General features: G+C 46.2%; 1 protein-coding gene and 1 non-coding gene across 8 annotated transcripts in view; one reads left to right on the forward strand and one right to left on the reverse strand.

Moving 5' to 3' along the window:
* The window catches only part of SV2B (synaptic vesicle glycoprotein 2B), a 143,169-nt gene that overhangs the window by 61,736 nt on the left and 66,254 nt on the right, over positions 1-15,179 (reverse strand). The gene's annotated exons all lie outside the window — the stretch shown is intronic.
* LOC136311361 (small nucleolar RNA SNORA63) lies at positions 417-547 on the forward strand. The gene has a single exon (XR_010726760.1). It is a non-coding gene; the product is annotated as a small nucleolar RNA SNORA63 (small nucleolar RNA).

A 15,179-nucleotide genomic window follows, 5' to 3' on the forward strand; every position in this document is an offset into this window, starting at 1 on the left:
CAGGAGGCATATAAATCACGTGTAAACAGCACAAGAGTTTTGCAGAGAGCTATAAAAAATGGAGAAAAATGCCAACTGCCAGAGAACTGGTGCGTTATTTCCATCCTGGGAGCTCTGTGAAAATGTCATGAACCTGGGAAGATCGAGTTGCCATTGCTAAGGCACAGGAAGGAAATCCCACTCGTGGCAGAGGTCCTGGGACCTGCTGTGCAGGAAGAAGTTGATCTTCCTCAAAACTGACTACATTAAGCCCTGGCTGGATAGCTCGGTTGATTGGAGCATTGTCCTGGAGCACGAAGGTTGCTGGTTCGATTCCCCAGTCAAGGCACATACAGGAGCAGCTCAGTGTTCCTGTTTTCCTCTCTCCCTGCCTCTCTCAAAAAAAATTATAATAAAATAAATAAAAGCAAACTGACTAGCAGGATTCAGACTACAATATAGCTGTTAAGTGCTGTGTTGTTGTTCCCCCTGCTCAAAATAAAGTTGTTTCTTAACTATACCTGTCTGCTATACTCTTTAGCAGCCAGGTACGCTTGGTCTCATACATGTGATAAAAAATAAATAAATAAATAAATAAATAAATAAAAAATAAAAAATAAAATCAAACTGACTCCATCTACCCTATCTGGTTAAAGAAACAGCTGGGAATGTCAAGTGCAGTGGAGGAAGGGGGAATTTCTGCCCGATGATACTGTTGTTTTATTCCTCTTCCATTAAGACACCTCCTATTATGTTTTCAGCATCTTCTCAAGGATGCCACTATCTGTCATTTTTAGTGCTATGAGCTGGATGGTGACCACCCCACCCCAAGAAGATAAGTTGACGCTCTAATCCCCAGTACCTCAGAATGTGACCATATTTAGAAATGTGGTCTTTATAGAGGCAATCGAGTTAAGATGAGGTCATTAGTGTGGGCTCTAATCCAATATGGCTGGTGCCCTTATAAAGAGGGGAAATTGAAGAGCAGAGACAGACACTGATGAGGAGGGAAGATGACGGGGAAGACACAGGGAGGACACCGTCTGCAAGCCCAGGAACACCTGAGGCGGCCAGACGCTATGAGAGGCGTCCGCAGACAACAGGGTAGCAGGTCCCAGAGGGAAAGGGGGGATGGAGGGGGGGAGGGGCAAAGGGGATGAAACGGGAATGGAAAGAGACTGCACGGGGCATGGGCCAAGATGCAGGGGGGTGGGGGTGTTATATTAAGTGGGACACTTGAAACCATGTTGACCCAATAAATTAAAATTTAAAATTAAACAAAATAAAAAGAAAAGAAGGAACCAACCCTGCTGGCACCTTGGGTTTGGATCACTAGCCTTCAGAACTGTAGGACGATAAATGTCTTTTGTTTAAGCCACCCAGCTTGTGGTACTTTGTGATGGCTGCCCAAGGAAACTAAGACATTAAGAAGCCTAGAATTTATCAACTCAACAGCAATAATGAAACAGCAAGAAAAGTAACTACTAGCCTGACCTGTTGTGGCGCAGTGGATAAAGCGTCGACCTGGAAATGCTGAGGTCACCAGTTCGAAACCCTGGGCTTGCCTGGTCAAGGCACATATGGGAGTTGATGCTTCCAGTTCCTCCCCCCTTTTCTCTCTCTGTCTCTCTCTCCTCTCTGTCTCTCTCTCTCCCTCTCTCTCTCCTCTCTAAAAAATGAATAAATAAAAAATAAAAAAGGAAAAAAAAAGAAAAGTAACTACTAACCGAGTACTAAGGTGAATATTTTATAAGAGGTCCCTTGTTTATTCTCGGATCCAAGAATGAAGCAAGGCTACTCTCCCCATTTCACAGATAAAGAAACTGAAGGCGAAGAGGGCTGAAGAATGTGCTCTGATGAACACAGAGAATTGATCTCGGGGTTTGATTTGAAGCCAAGTTCAAAAAGAACATTAGTGGAAGAGATTGCAACTCTCTCCCAGTCTCTCTTGTTTCTGAGCCTAAGTCAAGGTCACAAGCTGAGTTCCTGAAGACCTAAGGCTGACACTGAGCTTCTGACTCATGAGTGACAGCTTGTCCACCCATCCTCGACAAACATTCCCCAGGGTCTTTGGCGCTTAAGGCAATGTAATAAACATGACATGACTTGATCTCCTTTCTCAAGAAGTCCACATCTCATGAGACAGTAAAACAGTACAGAACATCATGTGGCAATAAAAAATGACAATCTTGATTATTTATAATATTATCATTCATTCAGTGACTACTTGCTTTGTGGCTTGACTCCAAGTACTATACTAAGTTTATCACTTGCTTTACATCTTTTAACCTGGACAATAACCCTGTGAGGCGGGGACTATGATTAGACCCATTTTACTGAGAACAAGACTGAGGCTGAAGAGGTTAAATGACCCAGGGTCACAGATAAGCAGGGTCTGCCACAAGTTTCAGAGGAAGGACGGTTCCTTATGGGCTGGGATCTGCTGAAATAGCTTCTGGAGGTCGAGGACTCCCAAGGGCAGGAAAGGGCTCAGAGAAACAACCAACACAGAGGCGAGCCCTGCAGGCTGCAGAGCAGGATAAGCAAAGGCAGGGAGGCAGGGATAGCAATGCTGGTTTCAGCAGCAACGAAGGGGCCAGCTGCAGATAAGCCAAGAGGGCAAATTATGGGAGAGACAATGGGACGTAAGTAGCAGTCAGTCTAACTGTCCTTCTGGGGGGATTGGGAATTTTCCTTCAAGCAACGGGGGGGGGGGGGGGGGCATGAAGGTTGCTGCTAAACCAAGAGGAGCAGTGTGGCGTGCAGAGCAGGAGTCTGGAAAGATCTCCTGGGAGGGATTGTGAACCAGGTAGGGTGTGTGTGTGTGTGTGTGTGTGCGCGCGCGCGCGTGTGTGTGTTAATAGTTCAAAGGTGACATTAAGCTTGAACAAAGGTGGTGGCCAAGGGACTGGAAGGGAAGTTGAAGTCAATGGGACTCCTGAAAGAGAACAGGTGTATTTCCTGCCAGGCGAGAGGCAGAGGACAAGCGTAAGGGACAATGATGACTTGGGAAGCAAATTCTGGACTGGAAATCCTTCCAGCATCCTACAACTGCTGGATGGTTAAGACAAACGAAAATCCCTTTTCAGATACACGTTTCTTAGTGTGGAGGTCGGATACCAGAGCACAGTCCCTGGTGCCTGACAACCCCAGGTTCAAATGCTGACTCTTCCACTTCCTCCCACATGTGTGCAAGCTACTGACCACTCCATGCCTCAGTTTCCTCATCTATAAAATGGTTATAATAATGGTATTTACATTGTAGGGTCATGGGGAAGATTCAGTGAGATAATTCATAAAGAACAGTTATAGCAAGTGCCTGGCACAGATATGATTAATATAAGTTGAACCTTTTATCATTGTTCTTGTTGGCATGATTATTCTCTGAATGAGTGTTGATCATTAAAATGTATTCCAGATCTCAGCTTGAACTGAAACTATCTCAGCTTGAGATTTGGGGCCCATCTGGGCTGGACTGGGGAACCAAGCCCAGAGAAAAACAAACTGACATTTACTTACTCATGAAAACTACTTTCTCTCAAAAAACGTCCTAGCGCTAATCTGTTACACATCCTCCTCTCTTACATTCTATTAACCTCTGAGTCTATATGCTATCTGATTCAAAAACACTTGCTCGTAATTAAATATCACAGAGAACAAAGTTAAAAATATATTGTAATCAGCTTTGCCGGGATGGCTCAGTTGGTTAGAGCATTGTCCAGAAGTGCAGAGGTTGCTGGTTCAATCCCTGGTCAGGGCACATATGGGAATAGATCTATGCTCCTGTCTGTCTCCTTTTCTCTCTCTCTAAAAGCAATTAGTAAAAAAAAAAAAAAAAATTTAAATAATAATATTGTAATCAAAATGTGTTCTGTATAACATGAAGCCTTTAATACGCTCATTTATTGGAAAAAAACCCATAAGAATTCCAAGATGAGGCAAACTCAAACACTCCATTAACCATTCTCTTTTGGAGATGTACAACGCACGCTGCTATAATAAAGCCGTGAGAAGAGCTAAACGGAACCTATTCCCTATTCCCCACACAGTGAGTGGGCGGCCACAACACGCCCATCAGAGTAGCTGCGATCAAGGGGCAGACAACAGCAAGTGATGAACCAGGACTCGAGCACATTGCCGGTAGGAATGAGAAACGGGTCAGCCGCTCTGGAAAACAGTTTGGGAGTTTTTCTTAAAATATTGAATCTTGTGGCCTGACCTGTGGTGGCGCAGTGGATAAAGCATCAACCTGGAAATGCTGAGGTCGCCAGTTCGAAACCCTGGGCTTGCCTGGTCAAGGCACATACGGGAGTTGATGCTTCCAGCTCCTCCCCCACTTTTCTCTCTCTCCTCTCTCTCTCTCTCTCTCTCTCTTTCTCTCCCTCTCCTCTCTAAAATGAATAAAAAAATAAAATTAAAAAATGTTGAACCTATTCAAGTCAAGAGCAACATTTCCAAACAAAGTCACCTTTTATTTTTTATTTATTGGTTTATTGATTTATTTTTGGCAATCTGATGGCTTTTTATTTTTTTAGGTGTTTAGAATTATTCCAAGAGGTCCCTTGGCACTACGCGCAAGTCCCTGTTATCACACTGTATTGTGATTATTTAGGCATCTCTCTGCCAGGAGATTCCAGCGATTCCAAGCTAGATAAAGCACTGGATTTTACTGATTTTTGTACTCCCCAGCACCAAACATAGATTCTTTCAACATCAAAGGTCCTTGAAAACGTTTACATAGTAAAGGAAGTTAATAGTTATTCAGTATCCAGCTGGAAGTAAGTCAAACATGGCCCATGAGCCAGAGTGCCCTGCCCTTGCTGTAAACGGACCAACTGGTTTACTTTTGCTTTAAAGATCTAATCAGGCCCTGGCCGGTTGGCTCAGTGGTAGAGCGTCGGCCTGGCATCCAGAAGTCCCGGGTTCGATTCCCGGCCAGGACACACAGGAGAAGCACCCATCTGCTTCTCCACCCCTCCCCCTCTTCTTCCTCTCTGTCTCTCTCTTCCCCTCCCGCAGCCGAGGCTCCATTGGAGCAAAGATGGCCCAGGCGCTGGGGATGGCTCCTTGGCCTCTGCCCCAGGTGCTAGAGTGGCTCTGGTCACAACAGAGCGACGCTCCGGAGGGGCAGAGCATCGCCCCCTGGTGGGCAGAGCATCGCCCCCTGGTAGGCGTTCCGGGTGGATCCCGGTCAGGCGCATGCGAGAGTCTGTCTGACTGTCTCTCCCCGTTTCCAGCTTCAGAAAAATACAAAAGAAAATAAATAAATAAATAAATAAATAAACTTTAAAAAGTAATGTAAAAAGAAAAAGATCTGATCAGCTGGCACCCTGAAGGTGCCACCTCTTCTGAGAAGCCGTTCATTCTTACTCCCCTACTGGCCTTTGACCGACACCAAGTTCCCAGCGGAGATTTTTGGGGGCCCAGGGTTTCTAAGGACTGCTTGAGTTATTTGTTACTTACTTCCTGACTATAAAGCACGTCTTAACCACCTGAAATGCACTGCTTAATGTCTCTGGGGTAGGCTACATCAGCCCGTGGGTGGAAAATACCAGGACTTAGCAGGCGGTGTTGGGAAGCAGTGTCCTCGCCCCACTTAGAAGAGTGTCTACTCATTAGCACGACATTGAAAGCACTTCCCTCTTCTGAAGGTATATAGATGTTGAATCACTGCGTTGTATACCTGAAACTAAAATAGCACTGTGTGTCAAATATGCTTTAATTTTTAAAAGGCAGGGGAGGAAAGAAGTGCTTTGCTCTTCTTAGCTGAATCATCCAGTTATTTCTATTGTGTTAAAACAGAAAGCTCGTTTCCCAAGTGTGAGAAACAATAATTATTAAATGAGAACCAAACCGTGTGATCTTTTGTTGGAGAAAGAGAAAAAAGGAATACTTTAAAGTCACATTAAATCCTTTAATGTAATGTCAGCCTTCATTTGAATGTTCAGAATGATGCTTTGTTTTAAAATACAAAAGCAAGATAACAATTTATGGAGAGGTGTGTTAACCAAAGCATTACTTAGAACATCAAATCCGGAAAACTATCCATATATATATTAAACAACAGGGGCTGGGTAAATGTTAGCATACTTATACAGTTAAATATTATGGTGATATAAAAATTATGGTTTTGCCTGACCTGTGGTGGCGCAGTGGATAAGGCATCGACCTGGAAATGCTGAGGTCACCGGTTCGAAACCCTGGGCTTGCCTGGTCAAGGCACATATGGGAGTTGATGCTTCCAGCTCCTCCCCCCTTCTCTCTGTCTCTCTCTCCCTCTCTCTCTCCTCTCTAAAAATGAATAAAGAAAAAAAAAGATTTAAAAAAAAAAAAGAAAAACATATTTTAAAAAAAAGAAAAAAGATATATATTTTAAAAAAATTATGGTTTTTGAAGGACTTTCTTTTTTTAAAAAAGAAAATCATCACACTATGGTAGATGAAAAGGCTAGATACATCATACCATACATTGATACTGTCATACCAATAGTTTCCACGATGTTATATAAGTGTATTTGTATTATGCAAATGTCTCTGGCAGTGTGATCTGTTAAGATGCTAACGTTTGCCTAGTCTTCCCTGCAATGTTAATTTTCTTCTTGGGCTCCTCCGTGTCCTAGAGCCAGGTCAGTGCTGTTCCCAGTGTGGGTCTCAACCCACCTGCAGGAGAATCCCTTGGTGCCAGTTACAAAGATTCCCAGGCTCCATTCCTAACCTCCTGAAACAGAAGGGGGACAGAAATCCACTTTATTGGCAAGCTCTTCAGGTCATTCGTGTGTTTGCTCAAAGTCAAACTGGCCTATGCTCTTCCCACCCCAGGAAGAATAAATAATTTCTTAGTGACTCAAGGGCGAGGCCAAGCAAGCCCTCAGCCAATCTTCAGACAAACTAGACCCTTCCAGGAGCTAAGCTAGAAAGAACGGTGCTGATGCTTTTGACATGTAGGGGAGGTGTCCAAGCCTGGGGCGGGGGGAGGACTCCTGGGAGGGAATGTGAGTTCCTTGAGGGGGGGCCTGAACACCGTCCCTCTCACAGACAGAGCTCTGGACAAGGGACAGCGAGGAGCCCCAATGAAGGCTACTAATCCTGCAGCCCTGACAACAGGAGCTGGGTCCCGCCCCCAACACAACACCTAGACAGAATCAGGAGTCGTTGAGCACTGTCACTGTCTGCATCCAGACCAGGGCTGCCAGCAGATGACAGGGCGGAGAGCATGCTCCTGCGGGCAGCATGGAGCGGCAGCAGGAACAAGGAGGGTCCCTGGGGCTACAGCCGTGGACTAAGCAGGCGGGCTCCCTCCATTTGGGGGACCACTTCAGCAACCGAGAATGGCCATCTTAACCCTGTTGTAACTTGAAGGACTGTGGTTTCCATGCCTCCCTGTGATGTTGGGAAGCACACTCCTGCCCACTGTACACACAGCACAGAGATCCAGCTCGGAGAACCACAGCAAGTTGTCTGACCTTTCAGCTTCTGTTTCTTCATGTGTAAAATGAAGAGACTACACGTTCCTATTCCTTTGGTTGTTTATAAGAGTTAAATGAGCCTGACCAGGTGGTGGCACAGTGGATAGAACGTTAGCCTGGGACACTGAGGACCCAGGTTCAAAACCCCGAGGTTGCAGCTTGAGCACAGTCGCATCCAGCTTAGCACGGGCTCATTGGCTTGAACATGGGGTTGCTGGCTTGAGCATGAGATCATAGACATGACCCCATGGCCGCTGGCTTGAGCCCAAGGTCGCTGGCTTGAGCAAGGGGTCACTGGCTCAGCTAGAGCCCCCTGGTGAAGGCACACATGAGAAGCAATCAATGAACAACTAAGGAGCCGCAACTACAAGTGGATGCTTCTCATCTCTCTCCCTTCCTATCTGTCTGTCTCTCTCTCTAAAAAAAAAAAAAAGAAAAGAAAAGAAAAGAAAGGGAAAAAAAGCATTAAATGAGTTAATATATTCAAAAAGCCTGATACAATGCCTATCGCCAAGAAAAAGCTCAATAAAAATAGTTGCTCTTATATAAACGCACAGCAAACAGACATGCATGTCTGTGTTCACTAAGCTCCGCAGCAATGGAGACCAGAGCCAATAAGAGCCTCAAGCTCACAGCACAAGCAGCACAGCTGCAGCCTTCTTAGGTGAGACACTCTGGATTTCGAGCACCCCGCTCTGCTGGGGTCCTGTCCTGAATCCCCTACACCAAAGAAGTAAGGCTGAGCGGCAAGCCCTCCCTGCCGTTCCCAGTGCTCCCACCCCGCTGCCCAGCACCCGCTCACTCGTGACTCGGGGTACAGAACGGCCCCTCTCCCAGCTCACTGTGGTGGAGGCCCTTCCCCCCCTGCTCCTGGGAACTGTAAATAATAAATCTAGGACTGCATTTCCACTGTGTGGGTGGACTGAAACTTCTCCTTCAATCCAAATGACCCTGAGGGTTTCACTTCCCCCCAGTGGGAGCCTGGACGCTGAGGGTGCTCCCTGTCCACCCTGTGTGGGTGGCTTGTGTCCTCTCCTTCAACAAGTCAGATCTGCATTTTTTTTACATCTTTCACCTGGATTTTATTTACATCAAAACTGAACTGCAGGAAAAAAAAATCAGAACATCACTAAACCACACATCAAAGAACACCATACAGGAGATTTAAATTTCTCAATGGCATTGGAAAGTACTTCTATAAATAACATGGACAGTTCTAGCGTTCTATCTGTCAGGGTGTCTGAGCTCCACAGGGCTAGAAGTCATTTTTATCAGAACACGTGCAGAAATGTGCGACACGATCATCCATATTAATGACACAAAAAAGCCACACCAGCTATGTGTCATTCCAGCACAGCCATGCCAATCTATGTCCTAAAAACAAACAACTTTCCTCTCTAAAACCAGATCCTGTTCATTCTTCAATTATGCCTTTAGTCACATCTTCTTAAATCAATACATCCTCTCTGGCTTCTAAACACAGGCCTCATAGTTTATCTTGCTCTTATCGGTCCCGTATGTGTCCTTGAAATAATAATTATTTTATTAAACCACCCCACTATGTTCCAATTCCGTCTCCATCTTCTGTAGGTGTAACCTGCCCTGGGGTCCTCCTCTGCCCTCCAACTCCAGTGGGTTACGTCTCTATAATTAGCCCTTCTCTCCATCCTTGCCCCTAAATTCAGCTTTGGCAAAGTATAAACTTCGTAATTAAAAAGCGCTAAAATGCTGCCAGGAATGCAAACTTATTTAGTGGTAAAGCCCAGCATTTTGTACAGTTCTGGGCTTCACGCCAAATCCTAGAGTAACAGCAAAAGAAAGAGAAAATGGTGGGAAAACTCTTTAATGAACTTGATTATGTTCTCAGGAGCTTTCTCATGTAATCGCATTTAATCCTCCCAAAGACCTGGGAGGTGGGCTTAGATCAATGTTTTTCAGCCACAGGTCCTTGGACTAGTCCACCAGAAATTTTGTGCTGGTCTGTGAAAGAGTTAACCACCTGGATGCTGTATGAAGATTGTAGACCAAATGATCTTAGTCAAATTCACTTATGCTCAGGGTGATTTCTGCCTTAGCAGTCCGCAAAATAATTCTCCTATTTTTTTTTTTTTTTTTTTTTGTATTTTTCTGAAGCTGGAAATGGGGAGAGACAGTCAGACAGACTCCCGCATGCGCCCGACCGGGATCCACCCGGCACGCCCACCAGGGGTGGACGCTCTGCCCACCAGGGGGCGATGCTCTGCTCCTCCGGGGCGTCGCTCTGCCGTGACCAGAGCCACTCTAGCACCTGGGGCAGAGGCCAAGGAGCCATCCCCAGCACCCGGGCCATCTTTGCTCCAATGGAGCCTTGGCTGCGGGAGGGGAAGAGAGAGACAGAGAGGAAGGAGGGGGGGTGGAGAAGCAAATGGGAGCTTCTCCTGTGTGCCCTGGCCGGGAATCGAACCCGGGACTTCTGCACGCCAGGCCAACGCTCTACCGCTGAGCCAACCAGCCAGGGCCTCTCCTATTTTTTTTAAGAGGGAGGAGGGGAGATAGACAGACTCCCACATTTGCCCCAACTGGGATCCACCTGGCATCCCCCATCTGGGGCCAATGCTCTGCTCATAGGGGGTCATGCTTGCAACTTAGCTATTTTTTAGCACCTGAGGTGGAGGCTCCACTGAGCCATCCTCAGTACTCAGGGCCAACACACTCAAATCAATTGAGTTATAGCTGCAGGAGGAGAAGAGACAGAAAAGGGAGGGGGAGGGGAGGAGAATCAGATAGTTGCTTCTCCTGTGTGCCCTGACCGGGAATCAAACCCAGGACATCCAAATGCCAGGTCAACGCTCTACCACTGAGTCAACCAGCCAGGGCCAATTCTCCTATTTTCTCTGGTCCCCAAGTGTAAAAAGATTGAAAACCACTGGTTTTGGTGACAGGAGCTCAAAGAGGCCAAAGACACTTGCTGCAGGTCACAAACCTAGGGAGAGGCAGAGCCAGATTCAAACCCAGGTCTGTAGCCAACTGGCCAGGACTATTGTATTAATGAAAGGGGGGGGGGGAGGGAGAAAGGGACAGGAACAGCGATCTGCTCCTATATGTGCCCTGACCAAGGACTGACCCGGCAAACCATGTGCATTGGAATGATGCTCTAGTCTAAGCCACTGAAGGAAGAAGAAGAGCTAGCCAGCCAGGGCAAAGATCTTCTTTTTTTAAAGACCCATTTTCATTGGCCTCCTATTCTTAAATCACTGTATTATAGAGTGGATTGTCATACACAAAGAAGATGATGAATTTTGAGACAACCCAGCAGGGACACTTTCCATGGGTGCCTCAACAGTTACAAGTATTGTTCTAGAAGCAGATGGCACATCCGTGCAGCAAGCGGCTTGAAAGACGATTCCCACTCAGGCGTCAGCGGGGTCCACCCCCAGAGCCGCCTGCTGCTATCATCAGGAGCCTTGAAACTAGACTCACAACGCCTTTCCGTGTTCCCGAATGTGCAACTGTTATTAGCAAAATGATCTTTGGAAACTTCCACCTCTGGAATCAACTAACCCAGGGTTGTTTTCTTTTCAAAGGGGATAGAAAAAAAACAATACTTTTCTCTTCATTAGGAACCACACAGTAATGATTCCCCTCAGGGACCTAAGGGGGAAAGGAGGTGCTTTGCAAGCTGGTGTGCATATAAGCACAACTTTTTTGCAGAACAAAATGATGCTGGGGAAGTGGAAACCAGCTGCTCAGACACCAGTAAGCCTCAGCTACTCTGGAAAAGCTGCAGCTGCTTCCAATGGGCTCAGGAACCTTGGCCAGACGTTTGCTATCCAGCCAAGCAAGCAGACTTAGGAGACATGCCTTGATAAATAGCCCTTGGTTTGCATGAACTGGATGAACCACGGCCTCACTGGGAGCCACACGAACCACACAGGGACGAGAAGGATTCCTTCCTGAGTCTTTGTTTTGTTCTTGACTTGGGATGCTTTCCACAGAGACTCTTCAGCCCCCTGTTTTTAAATGTTTGGCAGAAAAGTGCTTGAAAGAAAGCCACTTATGGTGCAATTACATGTCTCTGAGAGTAATCATCTTGCCCCTGGTCTCAAGTAACATGCTCCCTTCCCCACTCTCTTGGGCCTTTTGGGAAGCCGTCTCCAGGACTAGATCACAATCTAGTTCCTATTTGGGACGATGTAGCTGAATAAGGAACCCTGATATTAGAACATCGGACTCTCAAACTTCCATATTGACCAGAGGACCCATTTTTCCCTTCTCTAGACATCCCTGACTTTAAATGTGCTCTTGCCTGACCTGTGGTGGCGCAGTGGATAAAGCGTCGGCCTGGAAATGCTGAGGTCGCCGGTTCGAAACCCTGGACTTGCCTGGTCAAGGCACATATGGGAGTTGATGCTTCTAGCTCCTCCTCTCTGTCTCTCCTTTCTCTCTTTCTGTCTCTCCCTCTCCTCTCTGAAAAAATGAATAAATAAAAAAAATGTTTAAAGAAAAAAAAAATGTGCTCTTTATAATATAGCCAAGCCAAGAAGACCGCAGGGCCTGTGTCTAACATTTATGTCCTCATGAGCATAACAGTTCACAAACCAGAAGCCCGCTCCATATCCTCTTTAAGAAGCCTGGACCCACTCACTTACCCTCCTACTCAGTCAGAACAACTGTGCGCCTATTAGCTTCTGAGGAGGCGTTGCCCACAATGTCCCCTGATGGACAGCCCTTCTCTCAAGTCGCAAGCAAACTAAGAGTTTCCAGTCTGATCCTTATCCAAATAAATTACTAAAAGGGTTTCTGACTTCTACTGAACTGGCCTTCAAAGACATAACCATCGCCAGGCCACATGGATCAGTGAGCCACCCACACAGGAAGATGGCAGACATGTGGCCACACGCATGGAGACCCTCGACGGGTCAACTTCCTCTACAACATATGAACAAGAGTTACCACTGGATAAGAAAGGAATTGCCTGACCTGTGGTGGCACAGTGGATAAAGCGTTGACCTGGAAATGCTGAGGTTGCCGGTTCAAAACCCTGGGCTTGCCTGGTCAAGGCACAAATGAAAGTTGATGCTTCCAGCTCCTCCCCCCTTCTCTATCTCTCTGTCTTTCTCTCTCCTCTCTAAAAATGAATAAATAAAATAAAATTATTTTTTTAAAAAAGAAAGGAATCAGTGCATTGTGCCAAGACAATAATTTCTAGAGAAGAAGGCCAAGAAGGAAGAAGAGGAGACGCAGCAACAATAAAGGGTCAGTGGACTTCTTTCCATAGTGCAGTACGCTGGTAATCTGTAGCATATGTTTCCTTCAGAAAACTGGAACTGGCCTGACCAGGTGGTGGCGCAGTGGATAAAGCGTTGGACTGGGATGTGGAAGGGCCCAGGTTCGAGACCCCGAGGTCGCCAGCTTGAGCGCGGGCTCATCTGGCTTGAGCAAAAAGCTCACCAGCTTGGACCCAGGGTCGCTGGCTCCAGCAAGGGGTTACTCAGTCTGCTGAAGGCCCGCGGTCAAGGCACATATGAGAAAGCAATCAATGAACAACTAAGAATTCGCAACGCGCAACGAAAAACTAATGATTGATGCTTCTCATCTCTGTGTTCCTGTCTGTCTATCCCTCTCTCTGACTCTCTCTGTCTCTGTAAAAAAAAAAGAAAAAAAAAAGAAAACTGGAACTGAAGCCCATACTTCCACATTAGACCAACCTGGCTGAACCCAAGTCAACATCTCCTGCAAGTCACTTAGCCCCTCCCAGCCTGTTTTCCCCACAGTAAACATCAGCTTATAAAGCAGGAGTGAAGAATAGAAGGTGAGTGGACAGATACATAAGCGCCAGTGGGTGTGTGTAAACTTCAGTAAATATCACCTAATTATCATCAACTCTCAACACATCACAAAAGGCAGTTGATTGTTCTCCTAAACAAGTATCCTTACTCACAACTAAAAAAAATCATTAGAAATGAAAAAGGAAGGCATTAACATCAGGCCCCGTCCAGTAGAACTTTCTGCACTGGTCATTATAGCAGCCACTAGTCACGGCAGCTACGGAGAACTTGAAATATAGCTAATATAACTGAGAAGCTGGATTAAACATTAGTTTTAATCTTAATGCAAACAGGCGTCAGTGGCTCGTGTTGCATCACTCAGATCTGGCTCTGACCCCTTTTACACCAAAAGGATAACGACCTTCAAAGGCGTTAAGGAACTTGGCAAAATTTCTCGGTTTGTTGGAATGGATCTCACCCTAGACTCCAGTCCTTTGGACTTACGCCTTTTTCTCTTGTACTGCAACTCTTCCCAAACAAAATGGGCAGATAAAGAAATCTGGACTATTTTCACTAAAAATATATGAAACCCAAGCTGAATCATAACATGATCATCACATTTAGAATACTTTCAAATAGAAAACTTAATACACAAAGGCTCGAGTCATTACCTTTCACAGAGTTATTTGCATTTCAATAGAACATTCTTGATGCTTTTAAAAATGCTTCCATACATAATGGAACTCTATTATTACAGGATTCCAGGCAAGTGGGAGGGTTTTCTTTAAATGATACCAGGCACTTGCCTGCTAACCTAGATGACTCAAAAGGCTCAGCTCTATTTTGTTATGAAGTATCTTCGATCACAGGGGATGGGGTATAACCCACAGCAACCTAAGCAATCAGACAGCTGGGCAAGAAGTCCATAGGGAGGAAGACTTGTGGATCAAATCCGATCCTAAATCCTTATGGGCAAGCTGAAACTCTCCAAGGGCGGCGTTTGCTCTGTGCTCAATGGGCACCAGACTAACTCGAGGTTTCTTAGCAGGGAACTGATTGCTGGGTTAAAGCAATGCAGTAAGAAGGCCTGATCCCACAGGCTGACCAGGCAGTGGCGCAGTGGATAGAGCATCAGCCTGGGATGCAGAGGACACAGGTTCAAAACCCCAAGGTCACAGGCTTGAGCACGGGTCCATGACCCCATGTTCACTGGCTTGTGCCCAAGGTTTGTGGCCTGAGCAAGGGGTCACTGGCATGGCTTAGAGACCCCAGGTCAAGGTACATATGAGAAAGCAATCAATGAACAACTAAGGTGCCGCAATGAATAACTGATGCTCCTCATCTCTCTCCTTTCCTGTCTGTCCCTGACTGTCTGTCTCTCCCTCTCTCTCTCAAAACATAAATAAATAAACAAACAAACAAATAAATAAAATAAAAGAAGGTGTAATCACACACAAGTGTGCAAGAGTGGCAAGGCCGCACCCTTCCTAGAGCCCCGTGAAGCCAATGAATGAGAGATGTGGGGATACAGAGGCCAGGCCCACTTGCCCAATACAGCAAACCCTGCTGGGCCTTTCCAGCTCCAGCACCCCCCATGCCTGCCCCCCACCCCATGATCACACTCAGCCCCCCTTCTCCCTCCAGCCAATCCTTCTTCTTCTTTCATGACACAGGTCTTGTTGTTCCCAAGAGTACTCAACTTCCCCTCTTCTTCTCGGGGAATCCACCTGTGACAGGTACCAAGCACTGTTCTCAGGATTTACATGTACTTAACTCTTAGAGATCATCACCATTGCTGTCCTTACTTCACAATAAACCAACTGAGGCTGAACAGGGATCGAGACATTTTCCAAGGACTCGGGAGATCCTCTAAAGATTAAAAAAGGTGATAGGCCCTGGCCGGTTGGCTCAGTGGTAGAGCGTCGGCCTGGCGTGCAGGAGTCCCGGGTTCGATTCCCAGCCAGGGCACACAGGAGAAGCGCCCATTT

This window comes from Saccopteryx bilineata, chromosome 7, assembly GCF_036850765.1.
Source record: "Saccopteryx bilineata isolate mSacBil1 chromosome 7, mSacBil1_pri_phased_curated, whole genome shotgun sequence".
Lineage (NCBI taxonomy): Eukaryota > Metazoa > Chordata > Mammalia > Chiroptera > Emballonuridae > Saccopteryx > Saccopteryx bilineata.